This window comes from Octopus bimaculoides, chromosome 11, assembly GCF_046866305.1.
Source record: "Octopus bimaculoides isolate indiv1 chromosome 11, ASM4686630v1, whole genome shotgun sequence".
Lineage (NCBI taxonomy): Eukaryota > Metazoa > Mollusca > Cephalopoda > Octopoda > Octopodidae > Octopus > Octopus bimaculoides.
Window position 1 is genome coordinate 14,427,096 of NC_142938.1, and position 15,543 is coordinate 14,442,638.

Below are 15,543 nucleotides of genomic sequence, written 5' to 3' on the forward strand. Positions count from 1 at the left end.
ATTTCAATCAGGCAGCGAATGATATTATCATAAAAGTCTACTACTACTACTACTACTACTACTACTACTACTACTACTACTTTGTAATAGTTTAACGTTGTTTAAGCAGTACCCGGGTTTCTTACATAGAAAAAGAATGTTACGTGATTGTTACAAAATGCCGAGTAATTAGCAATGAATCGTAGGATTTCTGGCTTAGAATATTGGTGACTGTTAGCAGAATAAAGGCCTTCCTTAATCACTGTCTGATAAAAGAACTTGGCTAATGAAGGCAAAATTCCGTGAAGTTGCTTTGATGGCTAACGCTACACTACATGCGACTGCCAAGGAATTTGAATGTCTGGTGATCTTGTACAGTGTAGACAAGATCTAAATCCTAAAGGATTCGTTGTCGATATTGTTGGTGTTGTCATTGTTGTTGCTGTTTCTTAAACCAGGTCTTATTGTGAGGACTGTACAAGGCGTTCCGGCTGTGAACATCATGTCCTTTGTTTGTCATTGACTATATTTAGCATACAAGTATGCTCATGTGTTTTTTTTAGCCGCATGCGTTTATACGAGATGCTGTCTCGAGACGAATACCAGAATTTTGATACTTACGACAATATATTCACTTACCCACCGTGCCACGCAGTAGAACCGTACCCGGAACCTTATGGTTGGGAAGAAAGCTTCTTACCACACACCCACGCCTGCGCCTATGTATGTGATACGGAAATTTTTGAAATATTTATTTCTTGAAGCAAAATAATGTCATTTGATGTAGTTAAATACATAAAGTAGTATTCAGTAGACGTGCATTGTGCAGTATTGGAGTATTTAAACCGTTTGGACACCGTACCACTACTTAGTAGAGACACGGCATTCTGAATATTATTTTAGCAATTTTAAAATGATATCTTTTTTCGCCGTAAACCCTTTACCGATTCTGTAGTAATCCCCAACTCCCCTTCATGCCCTAAGCAGGTGCTTATTTTCCTTAATGGTTAATCCAGTTCTACTTGTCTGTGTAAAAATAATATGAGATTTCTACAGAAGAGTGCCCACATTTGTAGAACAGCACAGTTGGCCGGTGGTTTTAGGGAGACGTGTTGAGGAAAGATATGGCCAAACCAGATATAATGGACGACACTTTAGTTTAAAATAAATGAGACGGTTTTTATGATTGAAAAATAGCATTTTTATTCCATTTAGAAGAGACATAATGGAAGCGCGGTTCTCTCATGGGACTACGAATACGATATGTAAACAAAGACATGAAAAGTAAGTTGTACTTACTAAGTGCTTGTTGTTCTATTAGTGTTTACCTTGATGGGTATGCACATACACACACACACACACACACACATATATACATACACATATATATAATATATACTTAAATATATATGTATATAGATTATATATATATATAAATACATGCATGTAAAATATATGTATATATACATATATATATGTGTGTGTGTGTGTGTGTGTGTGTGTGTGTGTGTGAAGAGACAGACAGATAGATAGATAGATAGATAGATAGATAGACGTAAGATACTTTACGCTAACGGAGTTTTGTTTCAATGCTGCTCTTACGAGAATACGTATATAAATTCTCTTAGCTAAGATTACTTACATTGACAGATGTAAATAGATGTTTGCGAGTCAACACATTTTGTTTCAACTAAAAATTTCAAGGTGTATCCTGTAGAAACTGCAATTCTGTACACACAGTGTAGTAAGCTATAGTAAGTCTATATATACAAAGCATGGGAACACTCTGAGTAGTTGTCCTGCAGCCCCACATGATTAGAGGTCCAATGCAAATCTATGTATGCCGTATTTCTCAGTATAGAGGTCCTACAACATTGGTAGGGCTTTCTGTAATAAGTATTTGTAAGTTTGCATATATAGCATCTCTGTAGCAAATATAGAGCAAGTCTGTGCATACTGTAAGATAGTAAGTCTATATACTGTGTCTCTATGATAAGTAATAGTAAGGTTGTAAATACAGTAACTTGATGAATAGAGAGACATTTAGTCAGATTCGTTTCAATTCGGCGTTGCTTCTTGGCGAAGTGTAGGTCCAGGGGGCTCTTTTTCCTTTTTTTATGCAAGCCCCAAAATTATTTATTCATGCAAGTAATCCCTGTTGTACAAGGGAAAAATATGACCAGACATAATTTGGCGCTACTATCGTCGCTCATTTTGCCGTCGGAAGGAACAACAGCGGGATAGACCCCATCAAGGCATCTCGTACGAAGGTCTAATAACTCCGTATCGTCCAACGCTCTGGACTGGTATTATCCCGAGAGTTGTAAACTATAGTTGAACCCGAAACTACGGAATTACAAAGCGATTTCTCGACCACACAAAAAGTACTTTGCTAGTAGATAAGTTTCATACCATCTACTCTAATAGTTTCAATCTTTAACTTCCAGTTAAAAATAATAATAATAATAAAAAGAAAAGCAAAATGTTGTAAAACGAAAAACTACATACCAAGATAACTTTGTTTCTCCTCCCGAAACATTCTATTTCATTTAAAATATTTCGTTCTGTTAGTCAAATCATTTTATACCATTTTTTAAAAATTTACATTTGCTATTTCTTTAGATTTATCCTGCAACTAATTTTCTCTTCTTTTACTTACTTTTTCTTTCCTTTTTGCATAGAATTTCTTTCCTTTTTGCATAGAATTTCTTTCCATTTTGCATAGTATTTCCTAACTCTGAATCTATTTTCTTATTATGGAACATATTTCATATACTGGCACTGTATTTTCCTTTTTTCGTTCAATACTTTTTCACAATTCTAATATATTTTTTGCCTTATCTTTCTCGAGTAACTACCTATAATACGAGTTTTCTTGCTATCTTTTTATTGATTTTTCTTTCTATATTCTAACGTTTTCGGTTATTACTTGGCTGTTTGGTAAAATAGGTGATTCCTATCAATTATATATTTTCCCCCTCAACCAATTTTTTTTACTACATCGTCATTATATTTAGTGCAACGCAAGCTGGTTTCACTTAATATTCAAGAATATTTTTTTTAAATGTGTTTATGGTTAGCAATATGCTATTTGCTTATGTTTTGCATTAAATCTGTTCGTTTTAATCTCAAACTTTATATCTTAATATTCTTTAGGTGAGACGAGTCACTACACTTTCCTCTCGAGTGGCTTATATATTCTATTCCATCAATGGACTGTGGCCAAGTTGTAGCACCTCCTGTCAATGAATTTTTGTTTTTAGTGATTCGTGATTTTATCTACCCTAGTATTTATTTCACTCTGGTGCTTATTTCATCGATCACTCTTTATCAGGAATCTAAATTACACCAATTGACATAAAAATGGTTTTATATCAGCAAACATGAACACACGCAGACAGACATATAAATTAGCTAACACGGGACACAGTGGATCAAGCAAAATTAGTTGTGGGTAGAAACTAATTTTGATGATAGACTTAGACTTAGTTTTGTCATTAACCCATGCTCTCAATAGTCCGAAGATTAACTCGGTTCCCATGGCACTCTCCTCTGAACGGGACGCCAGTTCGTCGAGGGTTTAACTTCTCAACTATTGATGGAAATCATTTACAGTTGAGTGGAGTGGAGCAACGTGAAATGAAGTGCTTTGCCCAATAACATAACACACAGCCATGTCAACAAATCGAAACTATGATCTTACGATCGTGTATGCAACCCTCTAAACATCAGCTCCACTAAACCACACGCTTCCACAGTCTTGCCGAGGGAAAAAAAAATCTCGTTCCTTCATCCTTGAGAAATCAGATAAGCACCGGTTTCATGATCCTGTGGGATGATGAAAAACTCTTTCGCTTCACGTCTTAAATATTCCACATCAAAAAAAGTAAAGGAAATGTTTCCATTTGCACAGATGTCCTTGTGAGAGGCTAGACTAACGATTTCGAATGGTTTATGCAATGACAAAAGAAACTTTCAGATGGAAATCTCCCTGTTTTATATCGTGTGTATTCCACAAATACTATTGATCGAAAATAATCATACATCTCTGTAGAGAAGACGCGCAGAAATAGTAGTTTAGACAAGAAATAATTTAAATACAGTCTTAATTTCTTCTCATAAAGCACAGTTAGGAAAATTGTGGATAGTTGAAGCAATGTGATGAAAATAAGAGTACCGATGGATATTATTTTTAGCATAAAATTAAGCTGCTTAGCTTTCATAGAGGATAGCAATACTAAACGAAAATGAGATGGCCGATGTGTTGAATTGAGAAGCAGCAGCAGCAGCGTTCGTGTGCATTCGGATTTAATAAAAAAAAAATCATAATGACTCCAGTTGTGCTCCAGTTTTTCTTACAGTCACTCAAACGCACACACACACACACACACACGCTCGCGCGCGCGCATATGTATTTATGTATATATGTATGTAAATGTGAGTCTCACTCTCCTCTCTCCTCTCTCTCTCTCTCTCTCTCTCTCTCTCTATATATATATATATATATATATATATATATATATATATATATATACACACATATATAAGTATGTATGTATGTATTTATGTATGAATCGTATGTATGCATGCTTATAAAGTTGGTATTTCCTGCGCTGTGATTAAAAATTACTGAGGGAATTTGAAATGTCAAAGAATTAATATAGCGAAGGAGAATTGGTAAATCTGTGTGTTGTTGTTCTTATCGTTGTTTTTGCTGCTGTTGTTGTTGTTGTTGCCGTCATCGTCGTTGTCATTGTTCTTGTTGTTATTGAAGTTGAATTCCATATTAGTTCCAATCAACCTGATCCACAATGAAAATCCTTTCAACCATGACCATCGTATCTTCTATTAGTAGTATATCTACTATCACGTACGTTGTTCGTTGTGTCTGTATATTTTCTTTTTCAAAACGGTTGCATCTGATTTGTGGGTTATTTGGCTGTTATTTCTAGAGGTTTCTTTCCTAGTAGCTGTAGGAAAAACTTTGAGTGGCGAGAGAACATGGAAAGTAATCGTCGTAGTGATGGTGGTGGTGGTGATGGTGGCGGGAGCAGATGCAAAGTAATCCAATTGATTTTGAGTGTCCTATGTAGATGCGAGCAGGCATACACACTCTGCTGGCCCTTACATAGTATAGGGTTTCCCCGCCAATATTAGATGTGTACCAACCAATATTAGATTTCTACCAACCAATATTAGATTTGTACCGACAAACATTAGACTTGTACCAACCAATATTAGATTTCTACCAACCAATATTAGATTTGTACCAACCAATATTAGATTTCTACCAACCAATATTAGGTTTGTACCGACAAACATTAGACTTGTACCAACCAATATTAGATTTCTACCAACCAATATTAGACTTGTACCGACAAATTTTAAATTTGTACCTGTCGATTTTAGAAAATTTTCCGATCAACTTCAGGATTATTTTTTTGATACATATTTCTAAATAAAACATCTTTTTTTTTAATGGTATATATATATATATATATATATATTATCTTGAATGTGACGACTGGAGGGAGAGAAGGCTGCACCAGTATTTGGCCGGTACTTTCTTGATCAACTTCAAAAGAACGAAGTAACCAAATACATGAATAAATAAATCATTATTATCTTGCTTGGACATTTTAAAATCGGCATATACCATCTATCTTGGTCCTGCAGTAGTTGAGGGAATGCTTTAGGAATACATCTTACGACTCTAGTGAGTTGATCTACATACGTTTTATTCGGACGACCAGCTCGAGAACGCTCAAGCTTTGGTATCTATAGCAGTAGGTTACTTGCCAGTTCTTCTTTAACTTGCCAGCAATGTCCTGCAAAGCAGAAGCGCCTTTTATTTATAATGCTGGAAACAGGCGCAAGATTTCCATACAGCTGTTTCTCGGTAGGATGAGTTCTCCAAAATATGCTTACGGCTGCTCTTAAAAGGGTGTAAGTTCCATTTAGCTTGGATTCCAGTCTTTTGCTAAACGTCCAGGCTGGTGCTCCATATAAAAGGACTGACAACTGTTGTACGGGAAAAAAATATGTCTTAGGATTTCTTTCTACTTCGCAGAATAAATTACACATAAATAAATAAATAATTAATTAATTTAATTAATTAATTAATCAAAAAGTCATAACCTCGTCAGGATTTGAGCACAAAATAAATGTCGCGACGTATTCATCCGGTGCTGTAGCAACCGTCCTATGGGGGAAAGTAAGTAGGTTTATAAAAGATGGGTGTGGAAAATTTGGAGCTGATAATTGAAGCAGAGGGGGTCTTAGAAGTTGGTGGAAGTGCTGGTTATGACTTACAAAATACGGTGAATATATTGCTTTCAAACTTTGACATAAGGTCAGCAATTTTCAGTGAGGGTGGGTGTAAGTAAATCGATTACATCGACCCCAGTGTTCAACTGGCATTTATTTTATCGAACCTCCACCTCCTAAAGCATGGAAGGTAAAGTCGACCTCGGCAGCATTTGAACTCAGGACGAAAAGACGGATAAAATGCTGCTTAGCATTCTACCAGCTCGCAGCCTAAAGGATAGAATATATTAAATGAAATACATTCGAAGATGAATGTACTTAATTTAATTGCATTTAATTCATATTGTATAGATGTTTAATTACATCTCTTCTCACTCTTTCTATATATGCTTATACATCCTGTATTTCCTTGTCTCTGTCTGTATGTCTGTCTGTCTCTGTCTGTCTGTCTGTCGTCGCTCTCTCGCTCGCTTACTCTCACACAGATGCATCTGTGTGTATGTGAGTTTATGTATATATGTGCGTATGCTTGTAAGTTCAAAACAATACGTGTGTGTGTGTGTGTGTGTGGTTATGTGTGTATGTACACGCTTAAATACAGGTAAATACATAAATTTGTATAATACACATACATATTCATAAACATAGACGCAAGAATACAAATACACAATTCCAAAACACAAACAAAATCTTGCAAGTATGAACACACCTACGCACGCATCCACGCAAATATGCCCCCCCCCCCACTTTTCGAAAAAAAAAAAAGAAAGCAAAGAAGCAAAGGAAAATAAAAAAGAACACATGGGAACATTAATTTATACTCAGATACACAAGACATAGAACAAATAAATAAATAAATAAATAAATAGAAAATAATCAGTAATACAGATAAAGACGCCATATTTTCAGAAATTAAATCCAAAACCAAAAATTATAAACAAGGCGAAGAACGAATCCAACACTAACCAACTGTGTAACAAAAACAACAATCACAACGACTACGAGGGGCTGGGCGGGGGAGGATCTGGCGGCGTTGGTGGCGGTGGCGGCGGCGGCAGCAACTGCGCCGGCGGCGATGACAATAGCCACAAGAAACGAAATTTAATATAGTCATTCTGATACCAATTATGTTGTTTATTGAGTTGCTGGTCCATTGTTGTAGCGTTGTTGTTATACCATTTATAACAGAGAGATATTGACACCTTATAATTGCTGTTTATGGATTTAGTGTTATCAATCGTATTTGAATTAGTTAAATAACTTTTCCTATGAGCTTCGGCTAGTAACGAATATGATATTGTGGTTCTATGTGGTCTTTCGAATCGCTTGAAATAACAGCAAAATCTAGATCAAGCCATGTTCTGACTGAATCCATCCATCCATTTATTCTAACCACTATTCCTGGAAGGGCCGTGGATAGGGATAGATTCCTCGGGCACCTCCTCCACAGGGTCCTGTCAGTAGCACCCGTCATTCCACTTTCGGGTTGGTTTCTCCAGAGTGACCAACTCAGACTATGATTTATCCGTTCTTCTTGGTTTATCCCCAGGTCACCTGTAAGGTGTTTCGATTGAAGAATTCGTCATGTGATTATTTCTTGCCACAGTCTAATCACATTTCCGTAGTAACGGAGCTATGAGCCCACCCAATCCGGAAAAGTAGCGATTCAACATGGAGAGATTTCCTGACACCTCCCCCCCCCCCTATTTCGGTGGCTTGTATTCGAGATCTTACGATTTTGGTCATTACCCAACATTCATGACCATAGGTGAGGATAAGCACGTGCACTGAATGAAAGAGAATGAGTTGGGATTTTTCTTACCAACCTCTCCTATTCTGAGGATCGAACGCTGGAACTGGCGAATTGCTATGTCAGCATTTGCATACCTAGCATCCAGTTCAACCTCCTGCTTCCCATTACTCGCGAATACGGCTCCGAGATGCTTTAAACTTCTCCGCTTGCCTCAGAGATGTTCGACTAACGTGCAGAGTTCACTGGGAAGAATTCTTGAGCGGATCAATCTCTCATAATTCACATCAAGCTGACAGGATCGTGAGCACGCCGTGCACGTCGTTCTGAGTTCAAATTCCGCCGAGGTCGACTTTGCCTTTCATCGTTTCAGGATCGATAAAATGAGTACCAGTTGAGCACTGGGGTCGATGTAATCGACTTTCCCCCTCCTCCAAACTTACTGATGCGTTAGGGTTTAGGGTTAGGGTTAGCGTTTAGGATTAGCGTTTAGGATTAGCGTTAAGGTAAGTGTTTATGGTTAGGCTTTAGAGTCTAGGGTTACAGCTAGGGATTAGGTTTAGGGTATAGGTTTAGGGTATAGGTTTAGGGTTTGACTCGTCGTCAAAGAAATTGCATAGGCTAAATGAACACAAACGTGGTGATGTGCCTCTTTTTACACAATTTTCATTTAAGGTTAACACCCTTCTCTTGAAAGTAAGGAACCCTATTTTCCTTAGTTTTCACTTTCTCCTTCATACTCGAAAGTTTAAACAAGTTGGCAGAGGTCATAGTTGTATTTAGGTTGCAAAGGTCCAAGAAAACACATAGTTCAAACTTTTGAAAATGAGGACAGCAACCAAAAATATGTTTCTAAAAAAAAAAAGTAATAAAAAGGTAAAAATGACGAAAATGAGGTACAAAGATCGTCAAAGGTTCCGAAAATATGCACAGTTCAAAGAAAATATACTAGTAAAAAAGATACAAGTGGTGATTTAAGCAAAGTACAACTTCGCATGTTACTATAGAAACAGGCTCCAATGTGTCTGTGTCTTTCGGCTGGCTAAAATTACACGAAATTTGCAAATTTTAAAAATTATTAGCTTTTTATTTATTAATTTATCGCAAAAATGAATTTCATTTTCATAATTAGCATACAAAACTAAATCAGTACACCAAATTTGGAAATAATTGGGACGAAATTTAGAAAGAAACAAAAATTGTGACAAGAACAGAAAAGATTCAGAAAGGAAGAGAGCAAGAAAGGAAGAAAGAAAATAATGTTAAGAAAGGGTTTTAAAAAATAAGAGAAAATTAAACGAAAATAGGTCAAGAAAGAAAACGGAGCGGGGGGGGGGGGCGATAAGAGAAAAAAATCAAAACAGAAAAAATAACAACAGAAAGACGAATAAATGAAAATGTGAGAAATAACAGTAAAGAAGGAAAGAAACAAGGAAGGAAGGAAGGAAGGAGGAAATAAGAGTGAGAGAATACAAGAAAACAAACTTCCTTCTTAAAAACAACAAAAGATCGATATGACAGATAGAAAAAGAAAAAAGAAAAAGAAAAAGAAGATTGATGATGTGATTAGATGATAACAGTAAGGTATGGTTCGATACTGAAATTGTTTCGGTAATTAGGCTTTTTTTTTTATCTCCTCTCAATTCTGTGTGGATCAATTTTGATTGGTTAGATCGACGTTGTTTTCTATTGACAGCTTAAACTCTTTCCGATAGGTTTTGGTTGATTAGAAGATTTTGTTTGATTGCTATTGTGTTTGTCTTTCCCCACCCACCCACCCTCTCTCTCTCTCTCTCTCTCTTTGCTGTGATATGAATAGGAAGAGAATTCTTGCAAGAATAATAATGGTTTCTAAAACAGACAGAAGGTCAAATTGGCTGAATTTGAACCCACAGCGTAGATTATATTTTCAGTCCAACTATTTAGTACAAGTTCTTTGGTTTACTGCAAGGGCCTCTCATTTAGTCCAATGGATTCTCCTTTAATACAAGTTGCTCTCGTTTAGTGTAAAATCTCGTTTAGTCCAAGCGCCTCTCGTTCAGTACATGATTTTTATCTTCCGTTTTGCGTTTATTGGAAGGTCTTCTTGTTTAGTATAAGGTTCTCTCCTTCAGAGCAAGGACTTTTCGTTTAGTCCAAGGGCCTCTCATTTAGTACTTAGCTTTATTATCTGCATTTAGAGGACGGTCCCCTGGTTTGGTGTAAGGTTCTCTTATTTAATGCAAAGTCCCCTCGTTTAGTACAGGGCTCTCTCTCGTTTAGTGATAGGTCCTCCGGTCTAATACTAAACGAGGGGACCTTGCATTAGATAAGAGAACCTTACGCGAAACCAGAGGACTTTCCACTAAATGCGGACGCAGATAATAGAGCTAAGTACTAAATGAGAGGCCCTTTAGTTTAGTACGTCGAACTCTAGTTTAGTACATGGTCTTATCTCCTGCACTATCGCTTAGTGCGAGGTTGTCTCGTTTAGTACAAAGTCCTTTTGTTTAGAATAAAACCCACTCTCTTAGTACTATCCTCTATCCTAGAATTTAGTCCAATGGTTGTTAGCTGGGATTCACATAAGATTTAATTATTAAAATTTATGAGCAATAAGTTGGTTACAAATCTATTATAAACAAAACGGTTTTTAAAAAATTTATACCTTTATAATAACTAATTATAAAAATAAAATAGGATTTTAAAAATATTCTTTGCTACTCTAGGCATTTGGAAACAAATATAAAAACACTTTACTTTTCACTTGTTGGTTCTACATCTGTTGTTGGAAATTTTATAAAAGCTTTGACTGAGCATACGATAGTTAATTCACTAATGCGTATGCGTTAACTGATAGGTAAAAATTCATTAAACACATTCTCTCTACCCCATTCTGTCCCTGTCTCTCTCTGTCTCTCATATTCTCTGTCTCTCTGTATCTTCCTGTCTCCCCGCTTCACTGAAACCAGCCACACTCATTATGCCACCACATTTCCCTCAAACTAACACTTTTGCATCCTTATTTTATCATATAATAACTCAGCCCCAGCAGGAGGCCTATTAGCAATTTTTATAGAAATCCAATTAGCCTATAATTGAACTGGATGTTAGTTTAACATGTATGCAAACTTTTGTGAAGATTGGTTCGCTGGTTTAGACAGAAAGATGGTAACAGATAGAAATTGCCATTTATATATAAGATTTCATCGTTCATGTTCCTCCAATTATAAGCCCAGCGGCCTTTTGCTGGTGACGTCACCAAATTAAACAATATCATCGATAACAGGTCGAGATTGAGGTGGCTTTCGGTCAATAACTGATGAGAAGGCCCTTGCAGTAAACCAAACAGCTTTTTCGGATATTTTTAGAAAGGTGTTGCAGTCTGCTGGAATTCAAATAATTATGAGTAGACTTGTTTCGTCCACATGTATTATTATTATTATTATTATTATTATTATTATTATTATTATTGTTGTTGTTGTTGTTGTTGTTATCTTCCTTATATAAAAGACTGTCGACCGATCCTTTACAATATGAGCAATGCTGTGTTTTAATTATCAATTAAAGCCACTAAATTCAGAGTTGAAGTATCAGATATTAAGAAGCGTTTGTGGCTCACAGAGATATTCTATGATTCATCTTAATCACATTACCGTTACTATCTGTCTGGCGGACTGGCTGATTGGCTGGATTATTAGCTTGTTGGCTTGTTGGCTTGTTGGCTTGCTTGCTAGTCATCATTTAAAGCGTCCCCATAATCTTTTGTATTGGCAGATAAGGACAGAGATAAGGAGATAGATAGATAGATAGATAGATAGATAGATAGATAGATAGATAGATAGATTGATTGATTGATTGATAGAAAGACGAATAGACTGATAGAATACATCAAACGATAAATAGCCAGAGATTTTAGAGACAGCTAAATAGACAGACAGACGGACAGCTAGATATAGATAGGTAGATAAATAGACAGATTGATAGATAGATAGATAGATAGATATCTTTTTATTATAGCCACACAGGGCTAAATACAGAAAATGGACAAATTACAAAGTAGAGCTTTTTTGTGGGGGGGGGGGGATAATTTGGATCAAAAGGGATCGCGGGAAGAAAAAAAAAAAACGTGGGGGGGGGGGGCGATCAATAGGGATCGTGTATCACAGTCGATGTAAAAAACGGGGAACAGATTAGGTTTATCCGTCGAGAGAAAAGCCTACGGAAAAGACCACGGTCACCTCAGGCTTTTTTTTTTAAAGGTACATGAAAGTAAGTACCTTCTCTCTTTTTGTCTCTTTTTGTTACAAGTCTATGCTTAAAATGGTGTCGTCTTTCATTCTTACCATTCTTGCCATATTTACCCATTTTTTATTGAAACTTTCATTCGACAACACTTTCCTCTCTATCCTCATCCTCCTTTTCAAGTGGTACTTGAAAAAGTTGACGAGGGACTGACCAGAGAGGAAAGTGTTTGTTTGTAGACCTTTCAAACGCGTCCACCACACACATTCTTTTGCCATAGCTATCAGTGTTACAAAAACCGTTTTTCCTTCCCGTTTAAAGGAAGGTGGCGGAACAATATTCACGATAGACTCGGCTGATAAGTGGGCTCGTCCCACACGCGACAACAGCCGTTCGACGAAGGTCCACAGCTCTGAAATATCTGGACACTGCACGAGTGCGTGCAGAACGGTTTCGTCGCTCTGACCGCATCTCGGGCAGGTCGGTCCGGTGTTTTTCGAACCGTGTCTGTAGATCTTCTCTCGAACTGGTAGTGCGTCTCGATAGCATTGCCAAGCCAGGGATCTCTGGAAATTATCCATAGGCCCCGGCCCGAACGTCGTCTTGAAAAGGCGGGTTAAGAATTTCTCGTCGACACCCAGGTTTGCCCCGAGAGTGTCGTCAGACCTCCCCTCCACTAGTCCTCTATAGAACGCATTGGTCGTTTGGAAGTTGCACAAGTTTGATCCCGGACGGCAGAGCTGTTGTAGAGCTTGGCGACACTCGCGGTGCCATTCGCCCAGTTTCGATCTCTTCCTGATCCATGTTTGCAGTTCGGTGAGTGAGACGAGCTGCGGGAAGGCGTGCCTCACAAACGGCGCCCACACCTGTTCACCGTCGTCAATGAAGTTCCAGAGATGCCGCAGTCTCAGCGCATGTCTGCGCATCATTAACCACGGCATCCCCAGTCCTCCACGTAACGGTTGTTGACAGCAAATGGATCGCCTCACCATCGGAACGCCACCCTTCCACAGAAAGCGGAAAAGTATGCGTTCTAGTTTCGTGATGGTGGCATCGGGACAAGGCACGACGGTCAGGCGGTAATCGATGACTGATGCGATATACACATTAGCCACCTCCGCCCGGCCTTTTAGAGATAACTTTCTCTCAGCCCATGTTTGGCTGAGTTTGATCACTCTACTGGTGATCTCGTCCCAGTTCTTATCCATTTGGAGGTCCGGACTGAACCAGACCCCGAGCAGTTTAACCGGTCCGTCCGTCCAGCGTCCCACTACGGAGTCACTGTTGGACGGTATGGGCTTGCTTCTCCAGGTGCCGAGTAACAAACCCACTGACTTTTCCGGGTTAATTTTTGCTCCTGTCACCGTTTCGTATTCTTTAAGTGTCTAGCCTAGCATCTCGACGTGCTTTTCGCTCGACACTATGACGGTGACATCGTCCGCATATAGATAGATAGATAGATAGATAGATAGATAGATAGATAAATAGATAGATAGATAGATAGATAAATAGATAGATAGATAGATAGATAGATAGATAGATAGATAGATAGACCAAGACAAATAAAATAAAGAGGTAAAAGAAAAAAGAGAGGAGATTGGTTAGAGCCAGAGTGGTAGATTGACGAACAAGGATTTCTCTTTCATCATCAGCAAATGTTTGAAAGTATTTCCATAATCTTCATCCATCCGCTTGATACTTTTGACATACGATTACAGGTGGCTTAAATCCTCGTCGTCTTCGTCGCCTCCGCCGCCTCCGCCGCCGCCACCGCCGCTGCCGCTGCCATTATCGTCATCATCATCGTCGTCGTCGTGACAGTTGTCGTTCTGGATGTGCTCGTGCTTTGAACAGTACTAATCTAACGCCACTTTCGTACTTTTAGTGAAGTAACGTATTAACCCTCAGTCCTCAGAAACCGGAGCCATATTCAATGTGATAGCGTTTACTTAGTCGTTCGGCGTGCTAGAAACAGCAGCAGACAGATTTCAATGAAATAATCCTTTCTACTGATGGCACAAATCCTGAAATTTTGGAGGAGCATCGACCCCCAGTGTTTCACTGGTACTTGATTTATCGACAGCGAAAGGATCAAAGGCAAAGTCGACCTTTGAACTCAGAACATGTGAACGGACGAAATGCTGCTAAGCATTTTGTCCGGCGTGCTAACAGTTTTGCCAGCTTGCCACCTGTTGCAATGAAATAATACTTGCACAATACGGACTACATTATTTCAATGTGACCTTTATCCTTACTGCTGCTTACCTCCACATCTGCCCTGACTAAGCATATCAAGAGACAAATGCGTTCCTACCATGATTATTCCGACTTTATTTCAAGCAATCTATCTTGGCCACTGTTGTCCAATGTTGTTGGTTGGCACTTCGTCGCTTACGACGTCGAGGGTTCCAGTTGATCCGATCAACGGAACAGCCTGCTCGTGAAATTAACGTGCAAGTGGCTGAGCACTCCACAGACACGTGCACCCTTAACGTAGTTCTCGGGGATATTCAGCGTGACAAGGCTGACGCTTTGAATTACAGACACAACAGAAACAGGAAGTGAGAATTCGACCTAATATTTAGATTAACATTATTAACCTAATATTTAGATTAACATTATTTTCCTCATGTACTATTATATTAATTTTGGCGTTACAAAGTTCTGGATGCTCCATTCTCGGAATTGTTTCTTTATTTTTTTTACATTTGTGCTCATCAGAGTAAAAGTACGCATTTCCTCCTTTCAACGTGGACTGAATGATTTAGTTTCCGTTCACATTAGTGCTTTTTTTCTTTTTTCTTTACTGGGGCGATTTGATATCTGCACAATTAGCGTGTTGGCACATGGTAGCTAATCAATCATTTGTGGTAACGATTTATAATACATTACTTACATTAAGCAAAAATTGCAAAGCAATTTCATTAAGTTAACGCATTACTTAAATGATGTCATTCAATTTTTTTTTTTTTCATGTGATTTCCAATTTTTTTTTTTTTTTTGTCATGTGATTTCCAGTTTTTTTTTTTGTTTCTCGTTACTATTTCATTAAAGTTAATGAATATCTTTCAGAACACAATGAAGTAAAGATGGCTTCTTGTTATTTCCATTCTGCTGCTGCTCCTACAGGAAGGAGCTTTTATTTTTTTAATCTTTACTTGGTTTAGTCATTAGAACTGTGGCCTTGCTGGGGCACAGCTTTGAAAGACCGGGCGCTGTGAGTGTTTATTGAGCGAAAACACCTAAAGCTCCACGAGGCTCCGGCAGGGGATGATGGCGAACCCTGCTCTACTCTTCCACCACAACTTTCTCTCACTCTTACT